Raw genomic sequence first — 8237 nt, 5'->3', positions numbered from 1 at the left:
CTACACCCTGAACCTCACCACAACACAACTACACCCTGAACCCCACCACAACTACACCACAATACCCTGAACCCCACCACAACTACACCACAATACCCTGAACCCCACCACAACTACACCACAATACCCTGAACCCCACCACTACACAACTACACCCTGAACCCCACCACAACTACACCACAATACCCTGAACCCCACCACAACTACACCACAACTACACCCTGAACCCCACCACAACTACACCCGGAACCCCACCACAACTACACCCGGAACCCCACCACAACTACACCCGGAACCCCACCACTACACAACTACACCCGGAACCCCACCACTACACAACTACACCCTGAACCCCACCACTACACAACTACACCCTGAACCCCACCACTACACAACTACACCCTGAACCCCACCACTACACAACTACACCCTGAACCCCACCACAACTACACCCTGAACCCCACCACAACTACACCCTGAACCCCACCACAACACAACTACACCCTGAACCCCACCACTACACAACTACACCCTGGACGCCACCACAACACAACTACACCCTGAACCCCACCACAACTAAATCACAATACCCTGAACCCCACCACAACTACACCCTGAACCCCACCACGACTACACCACAAACACCCTGAGCCCCACCACAACTACACCCTGAGCCCCACCACAACTACACCCTGAGCCCCACCACAACTACACCACAAACACCCTGAGCCCCACAACAACTACACCCTGAGCCCCACCACAACTACACCCTGAACCCCACCACAACTACACCACAAACACCCTGAGCCCCACCACAACTACACCACAAACACCCTGAGCCCCACCACAACTACACCCTGAACCCCACCACAACTACACCACAAACACCCTGAACCCCACCACAAACACCCTGAGCCCCACCACAACTACACCCTGAGCCCCACACAACTACACCACAAACACCCTGAACCCCACTACAACACAACACCCTGAACCCCACCACAGCTACACCACAAACACCCTGAGCCCCACCACGACTACAACACAACACCCTGGACCCTATAACCACACGGTCTTGTTCAGTAGGCAGTAAACAGAAGAAGGTTATTCAAAAATGAGAGGTTCTGAATTTTTCCAAGGATAAACAAAAAATATAGAATTCTGTGGCAAACTGTTTTTCTACAGTCTGACTTCCTGAACATGACCCTGGTAAACACCCTGGACCTACTGGTCACTACAGGTCTCTGATCAATACAGACTGATTGATCACTACTGATAAATGATCAATTGATCAGTTGGACTCTTGCTGATCTGTACCGCAGTCTCCTACTCGGGTGGAGGGAGGGGAGTGTGAGGGGTCTTTTTTCTCTGACAGAACTCTGTGAGTCTAGCCTCCCTCCCCTTCCAGACCCCTCCAACACTATCCTTCCCTTCCAGAACCCTTCTCTCCAACATTACCCTCCCCTTCCAGAACCCTCCAACACTATCCTCCCCTTCCAGACCCCTCCTCTCCAACACTATCCTCCCCTTCCAGACCCCTCCTCTCCAACATTACCCTCCCCTTCCAGACCCCTCCTCTCCAACACTATCCTTCCCTTCCAAGACCCCTCCTCTCCAACACTATCCTTCCCTTCCAGACCCCTCCTCTCCAACACTATCCTTCCCTTCCAGACCCCTCCTCTCCAACACTATCCTTCCCTTCCAGACCCCTCCTCTCCAACACTATCCTTCCCTTCCAGACCCCTCCTCTCCAACACTATCCTTCCCTTCCAGACCCCTCCTCTCCAACACTATCCTTCCCTTCCAGACCCCTCCTCTCCAACATTACCCTCCCCTTCCAGAACCCTCCTCTCCAACATTACCCTCCCCTTCCAGACCCCTCCTCTCCAACACTATCCTTCCCTTCCAGACCCTCCTCTCCAACACTATCCTTCCCTTCCAGACCCCTCCTCTCCAACACTATCCTCCCCTTCCAAGACCCCTCCTCTCCAACACTATCCTTCCCTTCCAGACCCCTCCTCTCCAACACTATCCTCCCCTTCCAGACCCCTCCTCTCCAACACTATCCTTCCCTTCCAGACCCCTCCTCTCCAACACTATCCTTCCCTTCCAGACCCCTCCTCTCCAACACTATCCTTCCCTTCCAGACCCCTCCTCTCCAACACTATCCTTCCCTTCCAGACCCCTCCTCTCCAACATTACCCTTCCCTTCCAGAACCCTCCTCTCCAACATTACCCTCCCCTTCCAGACCCCTCCAACACTATCCTTCCCTTCCAGACCCCTCCTCTCCAACACTATCCTTCCCTTCCAGACCCCTCCTCTCCAACACTATCCTTCCCTTCCAGACCCCTCCTCTCCAACACTATCCTTCCCTTCCAGACCCCTCCTCTCCAACACTATCCTTCCCTTCCAGACCCCTCCTCTCCAACACTATCCTCCCCTTCCAAGACCCCTCCTCTCCAACACTATCCTTCCCTTCCAGACCCCTCCTCTCCAACACTATCCTCCCCTTCCAGACCCCTCCTCTCCAACACTATCCTTCCCTTCCAGACCCCTCCTCTCCAACATTACCCTCCCCTTCCAGAACCCTCCTCTCCAACATTACCCTTCCCTTCCAGAACCCTCCTCTCCAACATTACCCTCCCCTTCCAGACCCCTCCTCTCCAACACTATCCTTCCCTTCCAGACCCCTCCTCTCCAACACTATCCTTCCCTTCCAGAACCCTCCTCTCCAACACTATCCTTCCCTTCCAGACCCCTCCTCTCCAACATTACCCTCCCCTTCCAGAACCCTCCTCTCCAACATTACCCTCCCCTTCCAGACCCCTCCTCTCCAACACTATCCTTCCCTTCCAGACCCCTCCTCTCCAACACTATCCTCCCCTTCCAAGACCCCTCCTCTCCAACACTATCCTTCCCTTCCAGACCCCTCCTCTCCAACACTATCCTCCCTTTCCAAGACCCCTCCTCTCCAACACTATCCTTCCCTTCCAGACCCCTCCTCTCCAACACTATCCTCCCCTTCCAGACCCCTCCTCTCCAACACTATCCTTCCCTTCCAGACCCCTCCTCTCCAACACTATCCTTCCCTTCCAGACCCCTCCTCTCCAACACTATCCTTCCCTTCCAGACCCCTCCTCTCCAACACTATCCTTCCCTTCCAGACCCCTCCTCTCCAACACTATCCTCCCCTTCCAAGACCCCTCCTCTCCAACACTATCCTTCCCTTCCAGACCCCTCCTCTCCAACACTATCCTTCCCTTCTAGACCCCTCCTCTCCAACATTACCCTCCCCTTCCAGACCCCTCCTCTCCAACACTATCCTTCCCTTCCAGACCCCTCCTCTCCAACACTATCCTTCCCTTCCAGACCCCTCCTCTCCAATACTATCCTTCCCTTCCAGACCCCTCCTCTCCAACACTATCCTTCCCTTCCAGACCCCTCCTCTCCAACATTACCCTTCCCTTCCAGAACCCTCCTCTCCAACATTACCCTCCCCTTCCAGACCCCTCCAACACTATCCTTCCCTTCCAGACCCCTCCTCTCCAACACTATCCTTCCCTTCCAGACCCCTCCTCTCCAACACTATCCTTCCCTTCCAGACCCCTCCTCTCCAACACTATCCTTCCCTTCCAGACCCCTCCTCTCCAACACTATCCTTCCCTTCCAGACCCCTCCTCTCCAACACTATCCTCCCCTTCCAAGACCCCTCCTCTCCAACACTATCCTTCCCTTCCAGACCCCTCCTCTCCAACACTATCCTCCCCTTCCAGACCCCTCCTCCTTTTCAACACTATCCTTCCCTTCCAGACCCCTCCTCTCCAACACTATCCTTCCCTTCCAGACCCCTCCTCTCCAACACTATCCTTCCCTTCCAGAACCCTCCTCTCCAACATTATCCTTCCCTTCCAGAACCCTCCTCTCCAACATTACCCTCCCCTTCCAGAACCCTCCTCTCCAACATTACCCTCCCCTTCCAGACCCCTCCTCTCCAACATTACCCTTCCCTTCCAGACCCCTCCTCTCCAACATTACCCTTCCCTTCCAGACCCCTCCTCTCCAACATTACCCTTCCCTTCCAGACCCCTCTCCAACATTACCCTTCCCTTCCAGACCCCTCTCCAACATTACCCTTCCCTTCCAGACCCCTCTCCAACATTACCCTTCCCTTCCAGACCCCTCTCCAACATTACCCTTCCCTTCCAGACCCCTCCTCTCCAACATTACCCTTCCCTTCCAGACCCCTCCTCTCCAACATTACCCTTCCCTTCCAGACCCCTCCTCTCCAACATTACCCTTCCCTTCCAGACCCCTCCTCTCCAACATTACCCTTCCCTTCCAGACCACTCCTCTCCAACATTACCCTCCCCTTCCAGACCACTCCTCTCCAACATTACCCTCTCCTTCCAGACCCCTCCTCTCCAACACTATCCTTCCCTTCCAGACCCCTCCTCTCCAACACTATCCTTCCCTTCCAGACCCCTCCTCTCCAACACTATCCTCCCCTTCCAGAACCCTCCTCTCCAACATTACCCTCCCCTTCCAGACCCCTCCTCTCCGACACTATCCTTCCCTTCCAGACCCCTCCTCTCCGACACTATCCTTCCCTTCCAGACCCCTCCTCTCCGACACTATCCTTCCCTTCCAGACCCCTCCTCTCCGACACTATCCTTCCCTTCCAGACCCCTCCTCTCCAATACTATCCTTCCCTTCCAGACCCCTCCTCTCCAACACTATCCTTCCCTTCCAGACCCCTCCTCTCCAACATTACCCTTCCCTTCCAGAACCCTCCTCTCCGACATTACCCTCCCCTTCCAGACCCCTCCTCTCCGACACTATCCTTCCCTTCCAGACCCCTCCTCTCCGACACTATCCTTCCCTTCCAGACCCCTCCTCTCCGACACTATCCTTCCCTTCCAGAACCCTCCTCTCCGACATTACCCTTCCCTTCCAGAACCCTCCTCTCCAACATTACCCTCCCCTTCCAGACCCCTCCAACACTATCCTTCCCTTCCAGACCCCTCCTCTCCAACATTACTCTCCCCTTCCAGAACCCTCCTCTCCAACACTATCCTCCCCTTCCAGAACCCTCCTCTCCAACATTACCCTCCCCTTCCAGACCCCTCCTCTCCAACACTATCCTTCCCTTCCAGACCCCTCCTCTCCAACACTATCCTTCCCTTCCAGACCCCTCCTCTCCAACACTATCCTTCCCTTCCAGACCCCTCCTCTCCAACACTATCCTTCCCTTCCAGACCCCTCCTCTCCAACACTATCCTTCCCTTCCAGACCCCTCCTCTCCAACACTATCCTCCCCTTCCAAGACCCCTCCTCTCCAACACTATCCTTCCCTTCCAGACCCCTCCTCTCCAACACTATCCTTCCCTTCCAGACCCCTCCTCTCCAACACTATCCTCCCCTTCCAGACCCCTCCTCTCCAGCACTATCCTTCCCTTCCAGAACCCTCCTCTCCAACACTATCCTCCCCTTCCAGAACCCTCCTCTCCAACATTACCCTCCCCTTCCAGACCCCTCCTCTCCAACACTATCCTTCCCTTCCAGACCCCTCCTCTCCAACACTATCCTTCCCTTCCAGACCCCTCCTCTCCAACACTATCCTTCCCTTCCAGACCCCTCCTCTCCAACATTACCCTCCCCTTCCAGACCCCTCCTCTCCAACACTATCCTTCCCTTCCAGAACCCTCCTCTCCAACATTATCCTTCCCTTCCAGAACCCTCCTCTCCAACATTACCCTCCCCTTCCAGACCCCTCTTCTCCAACATTACCCTTCCCTTCCAGACCCCTCCTCTCTAACATTACCCTCCCCTTCCAGACCCCTCCTCTCCAACATTACCCTTCCCTTCCAGACCTCTCCAACATTACCCTTCCCTTCCAGACCCCTCCTCTCCAACATTACCCTTCCCTTCCAGACCCCTCCTCTCCAACACTTGGACTAGAGGATGAGCGGGGATGATCCTAAAGAGGCAGAAGTCTACAACCCACAAAATGGTGGACAGTGTTATTCAGGAAGGTGCAATGGTACAGAACGTGTACATAGGAGTACAGACGTGACAACGAGCATTGGTAATCATGTCAACTCCATACGTTACATTTCTATCTGCCAAGTTTTAACCGTCTTGCCCTTCTCACCACACCTCTGGACAACGCATCACTCTGGGTGGACTTCATCTCAACCAATCACACGCCACCTCTGTGTGACCGTGCTGTAAGTCAACCTGCTTCGACCAATGGACACCCAGCCTGTGAACGCCAAAAGGAGGATTCTGGCAAGTGTAGTGATTCTGGGTATGAGCAGATAGGATGCTGGGATAGCTCTCTGAAACTCGTATCTACGGAGTGGACACCACTAAACCCCGCCCATCCAGGTGCAAACGGAAAACCAGTACAAAACTGAACATTTGATGTTTTTTCTGAGAACTTGCCATTTGAGACTCAGTTTTTGTTTGTAAAGAGAATGTTTTGCAATGATGGCAAAAAAATAATTACAAAATGGCAACTCCCCTTCGGATTGGAGTTGGCCAGTAACACATTTTTATTTTTATTTTACCTTTTTTTTCCAGTGCTTATTGTAATTGTCCATGCTTGTCTATCCAGAGAGGGAGATTAGATCTGTGTATCTCTCCTTTTGAAAATAATGAAAGCAAACTGTTACTGTTGGACAGAAATGGACTGTCTCTGTCAGAAGCACAGCATCTGATGACATCAAGTTGTTTTTGTATGCTACATCACTGGAACATGTGTACTCAGGGCCGCTTGTGCACTGTGTGACTGTGGAACACACAGGCCTGGTTCCAAGCTGACCACTAGCCCCTTGACCACTGAGCAACTCCTGAGTCCCCCTCAATGAAATGAAAGCGAGAGGTTTGAGTCTAAGTGACGATCATGCGTATTAAAAAATAAATACATCTGGAGCAGTGGAAACAAGCAGCATGGCAGATACTTCACACAGTCTACAGGATGGAGATCGAGGGCAAGGTTACTGTTAATTACACTGTATTTTCAGATGTTCAAGGGAGAGTTAAGAAGTGGGCCTTGAGGTCTGGGGCTAATGGAAGGTCGTCAGTGCTAGAGATCAATTTGAGGGCAAGGTATAGCTATGTTACTGCTATGTTACCTACCATGACCGTTCTTATCCCCGGTGTTCCCAGGGATAAGGGGTCAGGGCTAGGGGCCAGTGGTGGGTTTGGGATGAGGCCTGTCAGTGTGTAAAGTCTCTGACAGACAGAGGTGTATCGTATATAATATGGGTGTTTGACTCAGATGCTGCTGGTGCTGAGTTGTGAAGCTGACTGACCTCCAGGGTTGGAGTCAATTCCTTTTCAAAAATGGAATTGATCCCAACCCTGCTGAACTCACTACATGGCAGTGATACTAACAGCCTCTCTTTGACAGATGGTCTAACAGGAGTTTTATGTTGAAGAAAATAAATAATGAATAAATAAATATAACATAAATAAAAGTAACATAGTTAATGTGCTCTGATTTTCTCTACAGTGGAATTTGTTCGTGTGTGTAATCCTCACCCTGACCAGCAGATGTCGCTGGCGAGCCGTGTAGGTTGATCAAGGTTTGAGATGCTCGCCCAAATCTGGACCCCATCAACAATATCTTATATATTCTTTATGTGCAGGTCATTTTACTTTGAGAAAATATAAGTATGATTATTTTCATCCAAGCTGCAATAAGGATCAAATGTATTAAAACCTCCAACTTCCATATATTTCCTTTTAAAATGAGGATATGGTTTAATATCCTTTACCAGTAAGTGGACAAATGATCAACTGTAAAATTATTACTTTAGGGATATACCTATGGGATAGACCTACCACAATCTGATCATCTCTATGAAATAGCCCTAAGCAGCAGTGATATTACCGCAGTTTCCACATTTAGATAAAGTGATGGAGGGGTTGTTACTTAGCTTGCCCTGGCATGGAGCATACTTCCCTCCTCAAATAAGATTCAACTTTTATAAAGCTATTCATATGTTTCGTTTCTGTCCAGATATTGCAGTTAATTGGTGATGTCTTCTCGCTTATGAATAAGTAACGGGACTGGGGATTTTCCGTCAGGCAGTAAACTGGATAGTTGTGCGCAGTGCTGAAAAAGCAGGGTTGCCAGTTTGGAGAAAATGTACATATGGGGGTAGAACGTGAGGGTCTTGGTATCCATGTTGGGGAATTTGATGAGATGGGAGATGTATATTTAAAGGTT

The sequence above is a fragment of the Salvelinus fontinalis genome, chromosome 22 (genome assembly GCF_029448725.1).
Source record: "Salvelinus fontinalis isolate EN_2023a chromosome 22, ASM2944872v1, whole genome shotgun sequence".
Taxonomy (NCBI): domain Eukaryota; kingdom Metazoa; phylum Chordata; class Actinopteri; order Salmoniformes; family Salmonidae; genus Salvelinus; species Salvelinus fontinalis.
The sequence above is the reverse complement of the archived record's forward strand: the minus strand, read 5'-3'. Positions refer to the sequence as shown.